The sequence below is a fragment of the Rosa chinensis genome, chromosome 7 (genome assembly GCF_002994745.2).
Source record: "Rosa chinensis cultivar Old Blush chromosome 7, RchiOBHm-V2, whole genome shotgun sequence".
NCBI lineage: Eukaryota > Viridiplantae > Streptophyta > Magnoliopsida > Rosales > Rosaceae > Rosa > Rosa chinensis.
Window position 1 is genome coordinate 50,234,308 of NC_037094.1, and position 14,228 is coordinate 50,248,535.

At 37.9% G+C, this 14,228-nt stretch overlaps 2 long non-coding RNA genes across 2 annotated transcripts; one reads left to right on the forward strand and one right to left on the reverse strand.

Moving 5' to 3' along the window:
* Positions 1–7,717: 7,717 nt before the first annotated feature.
* On the reverse strand, positions 7,718–8,205 carry LOC121050345. The gene is made up of 3 exons (XR_005802717.1): positions 8,085–8,205; positions 7,884–7,984; positions 7,718–7,761 (listed from the first exon to the last, which is right to left on the reverse strand). It is a non-coding gene; the product is annotated as an uncharacterized LOC121050345 (long non-coding RNA).
* A 3,593-nt stretch (positions 8,206–11,798) lies between these two features.
* LOC112179846 lies at positions 11,799–12,954 on the forward strand. Its single transcript, XR_005802670.1, has 3 exons — positions 11,799–11,887; positions 12,082–12,135; positions 12,943–12,954. It is a non-coding gene; the product is annotated as an uncharacterized LOC112179846 (long non-coding RNA).
* The last annotated feature ends 1,274 nt before the right edge of the window (positions 12,955–14,228 follow it).

Here is a 14,228-nt window from a genome sequence, read left to right on the forward strand (position 1 = left end):
ACATCTTGGACTCAGAAGGACTTGAGTACCATCGTTGGGTTTCCGATGTAGAAACTGCCTTTGTGGCAAAAGACTACACTGCCACCACTACCGACCCCAAAGATGATGAACTAACTAATAAGGTGAAAGCAAATGCCTTAATGTTTTTGAGGCGACATATTGATCCTAGCCTACGCTGGGAGTACCTTCAGTTGAAGACACCCAAAGAACTGTGGGATGCCCTTAAGGGACGTTTTGGGAACATTCATGACACTTTGCTCCCAGAACTGGTTGTTCAGTGGAATGGAATCTGCTTGCTTGACTATAAAAGGGTCAATGACTTCAACAAGGACATGTTGCGCTTAAAGGCACGTCTAAATTTATGTGGAAAGGAACTCACAGAAGATGATATGATCCAAAAGACTCTTTCTACTTTTCCTACTTCAGCAATTATACTAGCGAACCAGTATAGGCTGGAGTATGACAACAAAAGAATCACAACATTCAATAAGCTGATCAACCTACTGCAAGTGGCTGAGAGGCATAATGAGGTTCTTTTGAACAACAATGTCAGGCCTGTTGGGACAAAGAAAATTCCCGAGGCTAATTATGGCAAAGTGAAAGGTGGAAAGAACCCCAATGCAAAGGGGGTTGGACGTGCTGATCCCTACCCACGTGGCAACAATGCACCACGTGGCAAGGGACGTGGGGGTCGTGATATGGGCCGTGGAGACCCTCCCAATGTATGGCGTAGAGATGGTGGTGCTGGCCCTAGTGGTCATGGAAACAAGGTGCAAAAGGCACCTAAGAACCCTTCAATCAAATAGGATAGAGTTAGCGATGAACCATGCGATAGGTGTGGAGTCATTGGGCATTGGTACAAGAACTGTCAAGCAAGAGCAGCCACTTATAAGAGACATAGGGAGTCTAAAGAACAAGAAACTCACTATATGGAAGAAGGAGGCCATGACCCAAATGTCAACCTCACAATTGCATACCTCAATGGCAACAAGGAACTTGCTCAGTCAATGGATGCACTAGATTTTGACTGACCTGCTTTATCTATTTATTTTCCAAAGACAGTTGTGAAGACATAATTAATGCCTCATTTTTAATTAGACTATTACCTGGTCTTAAAGTTTATTTTAATAATGGTTTGATGAATTAGATTTATGAACAAAGAACTTGATTTGATTATCGTTGGCTTATTAATAAATTTTGAATTTTATTCTGAAGCACTGAATTTATTCAAATTTATTTACTACACATATTTACATGGTTCGAAATTGTATTATAAAGATGTAAAGCAATACATCTAGAAAAAGAAAAAAATTATTTGGATGAAAAGATTATCATTCTACATAAATACAAATACTCTAAAGAATATGAGATATGCTCTGTATGCACCAAGAGCTAATCGAACCTTGTTAAGTATCAAATATATTCGTGCCAACGGTTATCATGTAAAAACACACTGTGAGAATGAAACTGAATACTTTTATATTACCTCTAATGAATGTGGAAGGAAACGCATTTTAGAGAAACTTATGAGTCAATCTAATGGACTGTACCTCACTACGATTCAGATCATTGAATCCTAGATTGTCACTCATAATGAAATGTGGGACACTGACTCATACAGGCTTTGGCATGACCACGTAGGGCACCCCGGTCGTGACATGATGATCCGTATTTTAAAGAACTCATATGGACATCCCTTCTTTTCGAGTGAAAAATAAAGTGGGAGAAAAATCCGTCACACTGCAAGGTGTCGGTCCTAGTACTGCTCAAATGCAGTCATTGCTTTCTGAAGTATTAGAAGCACTACCTCCCATTATGCCTCATTGACTATTTCAAAGGCACATCACTCGTTTTGCAAAGCCTGCTCTTTAGCACAAATAGGATTAAGACCTTCATATGCTAAAGATACAAACAAAACATTCCATTCTTACAAAGGATACAAAGAGATATATGTGGACCTATCCATCCAGAATGCGGACCATTCAAGTACTTTATGGTTCTGGTGGATGCTTCGACACACTGGTCACATGTCTTTTTATTGTCCACAAGAAATGCTGCAAAACTCCTAGCACAGATTATACGTTTAAGGGCTCACCACACTGATCACCCTATCAAGTCTATAAGGCTTGCTAACACTGGAGAGTTTACATCAAAAGCATTTGATGATTATTGCATGTCTATCGGGATCGATGTAGAGCATCCTGTACCCCATGTGCATACAAAAAATGGTCTCGCAGAAGCCACCATCAAAAGGCTACAGATGGTGGCTAGGGCATTGGTTATGTGCACCAACCTGCCTATATCTGCATGGGGTTATGCAATGTTGCATGCAGCTTTACTTATTCGTTTCAGACCCACTACTAGCTAACCATTTTTTGTGTACCAGTTGGTAACTGGATATGAGCCTGACATTTCACACTTACGCATATTTGGTTGCGCAGTATATGTGCCTATTGCGCCCCCACAGAGCACCAAAATGGGTCCTCAGAGACAATTAAGTATTCATGTTGGATACAAATTTCCAACAATTATCCGCTATTTGGAACCGTTGATAGGCGATCACTTTACCGCTAGATTTGCGGATTGTCACTTTGATGAGACAGTCTTCCCGTCGTTAGGGGGAGATAAGAAAAAGGATTTTCCAAGGGAACGACAGGAATTGTCGTGGTTTGTTCCCACTCTGTCTCATTTTGATCCCCGCACCCACAAAGTGAAAGTGAAGTGAAAAGAATAATCGATCTTTAGAACGTAGCAGATTCGATGCCTGATGCGTTTACTGATATCGCAAAGTGACGAGATCACATATACCAACTGCAAATGTGCCTGCAAGGTTAGAAGTCCCCAACAAGGGGCAAGGTGCCGCAGATAGAGGCACTGCAACCGCACTTAGTGGAGGTGTGGTTGAGGCCGTGGCTCCCCAAGGAAGAAGGGGAGGCCACTTGGTTCGATTGACACTCACCCAAGGAAGAAGAGGGTGAGTAAGGCACAAACCAATCATCAATGTATAGAATCCCTCTCATGAGATTGTCTCTGATTATAGTTATGTCCATGAATCAATACTAGAGGACGCTCCGATGTTAAAAATGATTCCAGAGAACAAAGAAATCTCAGAGAATTATGAGAGTGCGTATGAGTTGATAGAAAGATCTTCCATACACATTGATGATATATACTGTTGCTCAAGGAATCATAGAGCATAATGATATCGAACCACGCTCTGTTGCAAAATGTCAACAAAGAGCAGATTGGCCTAAATGGAATGAAACAATCCAGGCAGAATTAGATTCTCTGACAAAGAGACAGGTATTTGGTCCAGTAGTGCTAACCCCACCAAGTGTAAAGCCTGTAGGATATAAATGGGCCTTTGTCAGAAAGCATAATGAGAAGAATGAAGTCCTAAGGTGCAAGGCTCGCCTTGTGGCGCAAGGTTTCTCACAACGCTCTGGAATTGACTACGAGAAGACATACTCTCCCATAATGGATGTTATAACGTTCCACTACTTAGTTAGCTTGGTAATTTCCAAAGGACTGGAAATGAAGCTCATGGATATGGTTACTGCATATCTCTATGGGGATCTAGATTCAGAGATATATATGAAAGTGTCTGATGGCCTTACATTATCCAAGTCAAGTGACTCTAAACCACGGAGTGCATTTGCAATTAGGTTGAAACGCTCACTTTACGGATTGAAACAATCCGGGCGGATGTGGTATACCCGTCTAAGTGACTACTTGATTGGGAAGGGATATAAGAATGATGAATTATGCCCCTGCATATTCATAAAGAAAACAAGTTCCGGATTTGCAATTGTAGCAGTATATGTCGATGATATGAACATAATAGGTACTCTTGATGAAATAAGAGAAACCGCAAGCTACTTGAAATCCGAATTTGAGATGAAGGATCTTGGGAAAACTCGATTCTGTCTAGGCCTTGAACTAGAACACCGAGTTTGTGGAATACTAATCTACCAGTCTGCATATGTCCAAAAGTCAGGCAATTTAACATGGACAAAGCGCATCCTGCTAGTACTCCCATGATCGGTCGAAGTTTGGATGTAAGGAAAGATCCATTTCATCCAAAGGAAGATGATGAAGAGGTGTTGGGAGCTGAAATTCTCTATCTAAGTGCAATAGGCGCATTATTGTACTTAGCCCAATGTACTCGACCAGACATTGCATTCTCAGTGAACTTGTTAGCTAGATTTAGCTCAGCGCCAACGCAACGTCACTGGAATGGTATCAAGAACATTTTTCGATACCTAAAAGGAACCATTGACTTGGGACTGTTCTTTCCCTACAGAGAGACAAGAGGGACCACAGATGGAACTGCAATCCCTAAAGGAAATGTTGATGGCGAAAGCGCCACTCACTACACCGAAACTCCAAATGACATTTTGGTTGGTTTTGCTGATGTTGGGTACCTCTCTGACCCACATAAAGGTCATTCCCAAACTGGTTATAGATTTACCATTGGGAACACGACAATATCTTGGAGATCAACCAAGCAAACCCTTGTGGCTACCTCCTCGAACCACTCAGAGATCATTACTCTACATGAGGTGGTTTGTGAGTGTATATGGTTAAGAGCTATCATTACACATATTCGAGAGACTAGTGGTTTGAGTTCTACCACTGAAGAGCCTACTTGCATTTATGAAGATAATGCAGCTTGCATCGAACAGATGAAGCTAGAATATGTCAAGGGTGATAATACAAAACACATATCGCCAATGTTTTCCTACAATCAGCAACAACAGACCCTCCTCAAGATTCAAGTGAATCAAGTAAGGTCTGAGGAGAATGTGGCAGATTTGTTCACCAAATCACTGCCTATGGCCACATTTGAGAAACATGTGAAAAGCATAGGAATGCGAAGACTTTCCAAGCTCCCTTGATTAATGTAAAGATCAGGGGGAGGTGTAGACGTTAGGGGGAGTCTAACACACACATGTCATCCTCAAATGTAAAAGGTGCGTTGTTCTATTTTCCTTCGACCAAGATGTATTTTTTTTCCCACAGGGTTTTTATTGTTACTTGGCAAGGTTTTTAGTGAGGCAACAACTCATGCACCATATCGTCTTTGACTTGGCAGAAGGGGGAGTATTAAAGGAAAAACATATTATGTGCCTTCGTCAAAGCGACTGACGGAGAGGGGATCAAGGAATCAGTAATTACCATCAATCAGCATTTAATGTCATCATTGTAATTGATATTTCCGTTGTAATTCTCTCCCTATATAAAGGAGCTATGAAATGAAATGAGTAGACCAATTCCAATTGTCATTTTACTTTAACAATTTTTTATTTTTTATCATTTTTATGCGATTTTTCTTAGCAAGAGTTTTATATGTTTGTTAAAATTATCTCACTTTTCTTTTTTACTAGCTTATTAAGGGTCAGTAGCTTTATACTTTGAGATGTGCTTCTTTGTTCTGATGGAGATTTTTTATTAAGCTTATTAAGGGTCAACAGTTTTATCCTTTATATCAGTTGGTAAAATACAAGACACATATAATATGTGAAAAATATATACGTGTATTATTCGGAAATTTCATCAAATCATTTGTTAAAAAATATTTTTAATTTTAAAATTTTAATTTTTTTCAACAATATGTGTAAAATATGAAAAACATAATTAAAAACCGTGTATAATACTTTTAGCTTCAAATTTACGAGCAAATTAATGAGTCCCTTTCAAAAATGGGTCTGGATCAACGGACATATTATTTGACACAATATTTTACACTCCTTTAGAGCCCTTAGATATAAAAACATTCAATGATTCTGATTATTTGCCTTTAATGACATGGCAGTAAATTTCTTCTCAACAATAAATTAAAGTTTAATTTAAAAAGAACTAAAATAGAAGATGAGATTAGAACAAATCAACAAATATTACACAATCATCTAACAAGAACAGAAGAATAAGAACACCGGCTACTCTTCCATTCGTTTTTTTATTTTTTATTTAAAAGAAAGAAGAGAGAGAGAGAGATCATTAACCCCAATTTCAAAACCTAAACCATAAAATGAAATACAACTCAAATTCGATGGATATATCAACCCCTCTTACGGATTCATAATTGGTCTGTGATCTAAAAGTAAGAACAAAAATTTTGGTGACCAAATAGTTTTGCTTTCTCCATCTCTACATTATTTTGGTGTTATTGGCTTTAAATTCAATGTCAAACTTCCTCCATGGAGGATTGAATTATTTCTTCTTTTTGATATAATACATCATAATCATCCATACATACCATTACTAATATAATACGATCAAATATGTCTCTGAAAATGGCTCTCCGACTCTCACTATAGCTGCGAGAATCTCGTTTTCTTCTAAACCCTAGCCGCCATGGCTTGGGCCTCCATCACTGGCACCCACCGCCGACACTAAGCAGACAATCCTTCTCCGCCTCTTACTGCCTACTTGCTGTAGTCCAAAACTATGCTGCACAGCGGATATCCTCGGTTGTCCCTCACCAAAAAGAACTTGAGGTGGCTAATGGTTTTGCAACCGCTGGCCTCTCAGGGTGGCAATCGAAGAACGGATCAGGTTGTGTGCGACCACGGAAGAGCGCGTGATGGCTCCTGGCAACGGGCAGATGGTGGAATACGTGCGTATCCGTTTCGTGTTTGATACTGGATGGAAATAGGTGACGTGAGTCTGCCTCTACGCATGGCTACGACACGACTCAGGTGCCCAAAACTGGGCGACTTGGTTTCGAGTTGCAGGAGAGGCAGAGGTGCTGAATACGAGCTTGGATGTTGCCAATGCTGGCGAGGGGCGTTTGCTCGGATCCACAGAGGCAGAGGCAAGCATTCTTGCTCTCCAGTCTCAAGGGACGGTGGTAAATGGCATAGCGCGCCGCGCGGTGATGGTTGCCGATGAGACGTTCGCCGGGGAGAAGATGCAAGGCTCTGGCAATGGGGTGTCCATATCTCGAATGAAGAAGAAACAAGAGGAAACTGACAAAAATACTGGGCTATAGATAAAAGAGTACGTTGTAAAATACTATTTTACCAAAATTATTTGACCAAAAAACCGAAAATAACCCCTATAGGCCCTGGTTCCTTGCATAGTTTGATTGTATGACCTAGGGATGGATTCGGCCCAAAACCGACCACAATTGGGCCAAACCACTACCGAACTGAAGTGGGTCGGTAAGCCCAAACTGTAACCGAAATCAGGCCGAGCAAGGCCCAAACCGAAGTTTCGGTATGCCGATTATTCGGTTGGCTTGATTCGGTAATGGGCTTCCACCGAACTATTGGGCCATCTAAATTTTTTGGGTTTGAGAAGGCCCATTTCAATTTTCCAGCTCTTTACTTTTAGCAGCCTAATTTTTTCATACTTATTGACTAATCAGTTTTCCAGTTTTTGGGCTTTTACAGCACAGTTTTAGCCTATTTATGGTTTCCATATTTACTACTGCTGCAGCCCACTACATCATATCATCCACACATTAAATCATTGAGCTACAACTACAAGTTATAGAACCTAAAGGTGTAAAAGTACATCATACGGCACATTGCCACATTGCACAAGTCCACAACAAAGTACAAAGCTACAACTCATCCAAAAGTCCAAAAAAAAAAAAAAAGAATAACACAACACTTATAAAGAAATTACATGACCAACTATTAACTGAAAAATACGCAGCCCCATTATACATAAAACTAAAGAAAAAAACACAAGTTAGGTTGGTTTAATGTTCCGATCAGCCATCACCTCATTTTCTCCAGTATGGGGATGCCGCTGCACAGTTTCAGTTTGTCAATATTAGACTAAAACAGAATGCAGCAGCCCAGAATTGATGAATTTAAAGAAAACATGATGAAAATAAATTGAAGAGGTAAGTGACAAGACTGATTGCATACCAAAACCTTTGCACCGGCAGAAAACTGAAATGGGCATCTTCTTTATGTTGCAGCAGTGGTCGTAGAAGAGCTTGGTTCATCCAATTTAAGTCCAGCAGTTTCTACAAATTAAAACAGAAAATTGATAGTGAATAAAAGTTCAAGAAAATTGCAGAAATCGCAGAAACGAGTAAATTCAATCAAATATTTGCAGAATTATACCTCTCTCCATTGCTTCTAGCTCGCGATACTGCTCCAGCTCAGCCACAGTTGGTTCCTTGTAGAAGTTAGGTGTTGTAACCCTCAACCAATCACTTGAACAGACCAAACACTCCACCATTTTAGGTGATAGGGACCTCCTATATGGATCTACCACCCTTTTCCCCAAACTGAAGGCATTTTCACTTGCGACAGTGCTGCAAGGGATGGCAAATACATCCTTTGCAAGCTTTGAAAGTATCGGATATGCATTTGCATTAACTTTCCACCAAACTGTCACATCGAAACCCGGTGTTAGTGGATTAACATATCGATCAGCCAAGTATTTGTCAACCTCATTCGATATCATCTCATTTTGCTCATCCATTCTTTCTTGCATTAAATCAGCCAAAATTTCAGCTTGTCCACCATCAACACCGTCAAACTCAACCCCCTCCATTGGCTGACTTCCTTCAAGGGGTGTGGTTTGGGAAGAGGCAGCATCACAGCGCCTATATTCTTTGTACATCATCATTAAAATCCCCTTTAACTCGCTGATTATCACTCCCATCAGTCAGTTTCGGCCTAGTGAAACACTCCCAGGTTTTGCTTCTTCCTAACGCTGGCTTTGCATTTTTACCCCCTGTCCTCACCCTAGTTGCTTTCTTTCTTTTTCCACCTGCCCTAAATGTAAATGTATTATCATGCCCTTCGTGCGTAGGAATGGTTGGGACTGACTGTGACTCTACTTGAGGGATGATATTTAGGTTAGGGTCAGGGTTTGGGTTGGGGTTTGAAGGCTGAACTGTAGATGAAGTAGAGGTGTGATTAAGGTTACTGCATATTGAGGGGGTACTCAAGCTACTAGAAGAAGATGCCATCTACACAAACATGCAAAAAAAAAAAAAAAACAACCAAGTTTCATTACCAAAACATTAGCAGTTCATTACTTATAATCAGATATTAGCATTTATCATTGATCAGCAACACTATCATTTTATTCATTTATCAGCAACACAACAGCAAAGCAGGTTCAATGCATTAACATATCCAATTCATTATCATTAAGCAGTTCTAATTCATTACCAAAACATTACCATTAATCATTACCATTCACAATTAATCATTAGCATTTAAGAAACAAAAATCTGCATTCCAGTTCATTACCATTCGCAGACATTCCTAGTACTCATTAATCATTCCAGCATACATCAAGCAGTTCATAGTATTCATCATTCACATAGCATTCATCTACCCATAGCACTCATCATGCACATGCAGCTCAAGTACTATTAGTCTATTACCTTTTAAATAAAAGCTCCAACGTATGCTCCAACGTATGCTCCTAAACGTAAGCTCCTACCAGTTTTGTCCTTGCCTAGCAAAGAAATTAAGTAATGTTAGAAACCACAATTTCCACATCAAAAGTTTGTTAATGAACAAAAATATAAAGGGGGTAAAAAAAAAGTCAATAACCTTTCTGTTAATTGGCGAAGAACAACATCATCGAGTTGTTCCTTCTCTATTCCTGGCCCTCTCTGAAGTTTCTGCAATTGGAAATCACAATTCTTGGTAAGAGTTGAATTAGCCACCAAAAAAAATAGACAAAAGCCTCAGTCTTTGGGGGTTCACAAGCTATCAAATACATACAAGTTTGTCTCAAACTATATAGTCCTCAACGCCACCACAAATCATATACGAGTTTATTCGAGTTATAGCTAACCTAAAGCTAAACAAGAAACAAAATATTAACTCAATTGAAGGAGAATAAGTGATTCTCACCTGCAATAGTACTTTTTAGCTCCAAAACTACCTTCTCAGATAAAGAAAACCAAATTAAAAATCAAGAAGAAGGCCAAAATCTGGGATCGTTGGAGTTTCTTTTGATCAAAATCAAGTAATCGACAATAAAAATTGAATAACAACATAGAATAGGGGTAGAGATTACCTTTCGGTGAAGGAAACAACACTTTTCCAGAATTAGGATTTCGATGGTTTGGGGATTTTCAAACAACAAAGGTTAATCTGTCAAAATTGTGGAGAAATAAGGCTGGGGATTTGGGATATGACGTACTGCAAGAGATTTGTCCATGGTTTTGATGATTTTAGGGGCCGGAATCTGGGATCGATGATTTTGGGGAGGGAGGCGGGTTTAGGTCGAGCAAAACGAAGAACTGAAGAAGTGAGAAATGAGGCTGGGGTCGAGCGAGTAAGTGATAGGGTATTAGGGTTTGTTGGTTGTGACTTTTGACAATAAGAACTAAGTGAGAAATAAATATAACATTTGTAGTATCATATATCGAGAGCAGCTTGTGCTCTAGTGGTTGGAAGCTGAGTCTTTTTGGAAGAGGATGTGGGTTCGAACCCTGCCTCTTACACAATTTTATACATATATGTATATTTTGCGGTATGTATACATTATATTTGGCTGGTATGGTATACCGTCGGTATACAGTATGGCATACCGTAGCCGAGCCGAATGGAGCCAAACGGTACCGCTCAGCCGTGCTGAAAGTCGGCAGGCCGAATTTTTGACCCAAATCGGTTCGGGTCGATTCGAATTTCGGCCCATTCGGTTGCTTCGGCCCAAATTGCCAGCCCTAGTATGACCCCGCATAGATCTCACAAGAACACGAGCTACGCACGGGCCATGCTTTTAAAACTGTGTATCTATTGGTAATTCTACATATACTAAATGTGGTCGCCCTGTTCATCCCTGTTCATCACTGTTCATAGGACAGTGGAGTGAAGGTTTTACCCTCCATTTTTCACTCAAGAGCAGGTATATATAAGCCTCAACCCAGCATCTGTCGCATTCAAGAAGTCTCCATCGCTATCTAGAGTTCATGTTAACGGGCAACAGGCTTCCAATTCAAATCAAGATCAGGAAAAGCTCGGTAAGCATCGTATTTCGTATCATCATTCTATCGTCGTATTTCAGTAGCAAGGTCAATTGTATTGCTCATCTATTCAGTCTGCTTTCAAGGTATCATCCTTTATGTGCGATCTTGCATCTTGATTAATTGTGAATTATGTGATGTACTATTACAGTTCTGATTCCTTAGCAATGATCTACACGTATTCCTGGTTTAGATTTTGCTGTCTTTAAATAAATTAGTTTCTGTTTTGAAATTTTGTCACGAGTGTTGAGCTTTTGATTGAAATTCTGATTTCTTCCTTTATTTTTCTGCCATTTTTTTCATATTGGTTATGAATGTCAAGAAACAAACTTGATCCAACTGAATTCATTCTAATACAACATGTACAATGAGATGCGCTTGAATATAGATACCAAAATCACAATAGAAGGGTGACTATATTTTACCTCAGGTCATTCACAGCTACTTTTGTATGCAAAGTGATAGGAATGTAATGACCATATGTACATATTAAAAAAAAAATTGAAAAAATCAGACACTATATCAAGTGACTAATATTGGAGAATGACAAGCTTTGATGACAGTCAGAAATAAAAGTATTAGTGAACTGAGCATCCTGAATGGTTAATGTGATGGAGGCCAGCTACATACCCCTCATTTCTATACCCCTTATACCTGTAATTATATTTTGGTCTTTACATTTTCTATCACTTAGTTATACATTTATTGTCAATTTCTTCATTCTGATACACAAAGCAGCTCTCTGTTTACAAATTTATACATTATAAAACCAAGAAGCTAAACAATTTTTTCAGTCATTTTATATGTCTGTTCCAACTTTTTATAGTATGAAACAAATTATTGCAAGATACAACAAGTGTGACGAGTCTTCAGAGACGGCTTTGGTAGAATCAATGGCAGAGGGACTGTTCTGATTCTTTTTTTGAGGTATCTACATAGTGATCTGAGGTTTGGTGTGTCTATTTGAAAATAGAAGAAAAAAGTACATATATAAATAAACCTGGGATAAACTTTCATCTGTAAAATTTGACTTCTCCCTGATACTTTAAAAAATATATATACTACAGCTTGCCCTATGTGCAGAAAAAATGCAAGAGATTTGACAAAAGCATCATTATCAGGTGCAGGATTGTGTACAGTAGCAGCTCTTGCCATGATGTTTTTAACTTGGAATGGTAAGTAGTTCATATCTCTTTAATTGGTTATTTATCGCTTCATATTACTCAAATTCAACTGAATGGGCATTTAGTGGGCCCTTCTTTTCCTTTAATTTGATGTTTAGTCTAATGTTCTGTAGAATAGTTTTTTTGTTAATTTCCTTTGCTTTTCTCTTTTGACAGTTTTTTCTCTTTCCTTATTTCGACTGTTCTACATTCCTTTAGTTCATATGCATTATCAAATTATATTTCCAATCTTTTGTGGCTAATCTGATGATGATCATTAGTTGGGAGCTTCTCATGTGTTTCTGTTTATTAACAAAGGGAAACAAGAACTTATAAGATCCGAACATAAGTAATAGCTACATAAGACCAAACAAAAAGAACACAGGGATATTAACTAAGCTGTAGATGCAAGCGTTTTGGTTTGCTATTGCATTAACCAGCAAATCACACAAAGCTACATTAATTTTCAACGAAATTTTGGCCGCTTATATCATAATCCCTTTAATGCAATGTCCTGTTTTTCTCTCCTCATCATAATATTTTGTTTAGTTGCATGTACCTTTGATTCTATCTAGGCTCTTTTATTAACAATATGATAGAGCTTCATCTTTTACTACAAATTCATATGTTTGTCAACAAACATGAATTTTATCTTTTTCATTGTTTAGTAAATGCTTAAGTTCATGGTTTTTAATGGAAAACTCTGAAACCATAAGTTTTTACTTTGATTTTATTCACATTTAATATTTAGTACTGTTGGATTTGGTCTCCGAATTTATTAGGATTTTATACTCACTGACAGTGTTAATGTTGTTTCAGATAGGGAAAGCTCTTTTGAAGCGGCAACAAACTAATGAAGCGGCAACAAACTAATGAAGCACAGGCTTCATTGCATAAAGTTTCACATTTTGTTGAAAGAAGTTATTGTGTGTTCGTACTATTGTTGTGGTTTTTTGGTTAATTTCAATTGTCATGCTGATATATATTTTTGATATTAGTATATGTTCTCGATTTACTTTACAAATTGGTTTCTAGGTAAAGTATAGCTGATTTCTTTTTATTCATCAAATGCACACTATAGTATCATGCTTTGTTTCTACCTGTATTTCCTAGCTAATTTAGTTGATGGTTTCTTAGGCTAAATAGTTTCAGTTTCAGTGTCATTCAATTGGTTTTAATCTTTTATTCCTTATTCAGGGTCTTTGGTCTAGCTACTTTGTAGCTATTTTTTAACTTTTGATTCTAGATTATTGTTCTGAAATTAAACTGATTAAGTGGTCCGTGTTTTGATTAATGATACACTTAATTATCATTTGTATATAATTATGATTGAATTTGTTTGATCTTATTTATAGTGTATTCCGCTTCACCCTGGAGTTCTTTTTTTCTTTTCCTTTTTTCCTCCCCTCTCATTTGCTTTGCCCTATAAGAATATTGTGTAGAGATTAGCTTTCATCCATATATAACTAATTAGATGATTTTGTTGCAGTTTTCTTCACCTTTTAAAAACTTTATGCAAAGTAGCCTGTGCTTCATTAGTTTGCTGCCTTTCCTTGGTTTTGCTACTTTATATTTTTATTTGTTGTTTAAAATATATTCTTGAATCCATGTCTTTTGACTTTAGACCTTACTGGAACATGTTGTGCAATTCAATTTATTAACTATGAACAGATGCATGACCTTCATAAGAAGTTATTCTATGAGAAACGGAGGCTTGATATATCAGTGTAATACAAATACTATATTTGAAACAAATGCTCCTTTAATATATAGACGTCGTCATGATGATATGAAATTTGTAATAAAAAATTCAATTTATTAACTATGAACAGATGCATGACCTTCATAAGAAGTTATTCTATGAGAAAAGGAGGCTTGATATATCAGTGTAATACAAATACTATATTTGAAACAAATGCTCCTTTAATATATAGACGTCGTCATGATGATATGAAATTTGTAATAAAAAATTCAATTTATTAACTATGAACAGATGCATGACCTTCATAAGAAGTTATTCTATGAGAAAAGGAGGCTTGATATATCAGTGTAATACAAATACTATATTTGAAACAAATGCTCCTTTAATATATAGACGTCGTCAT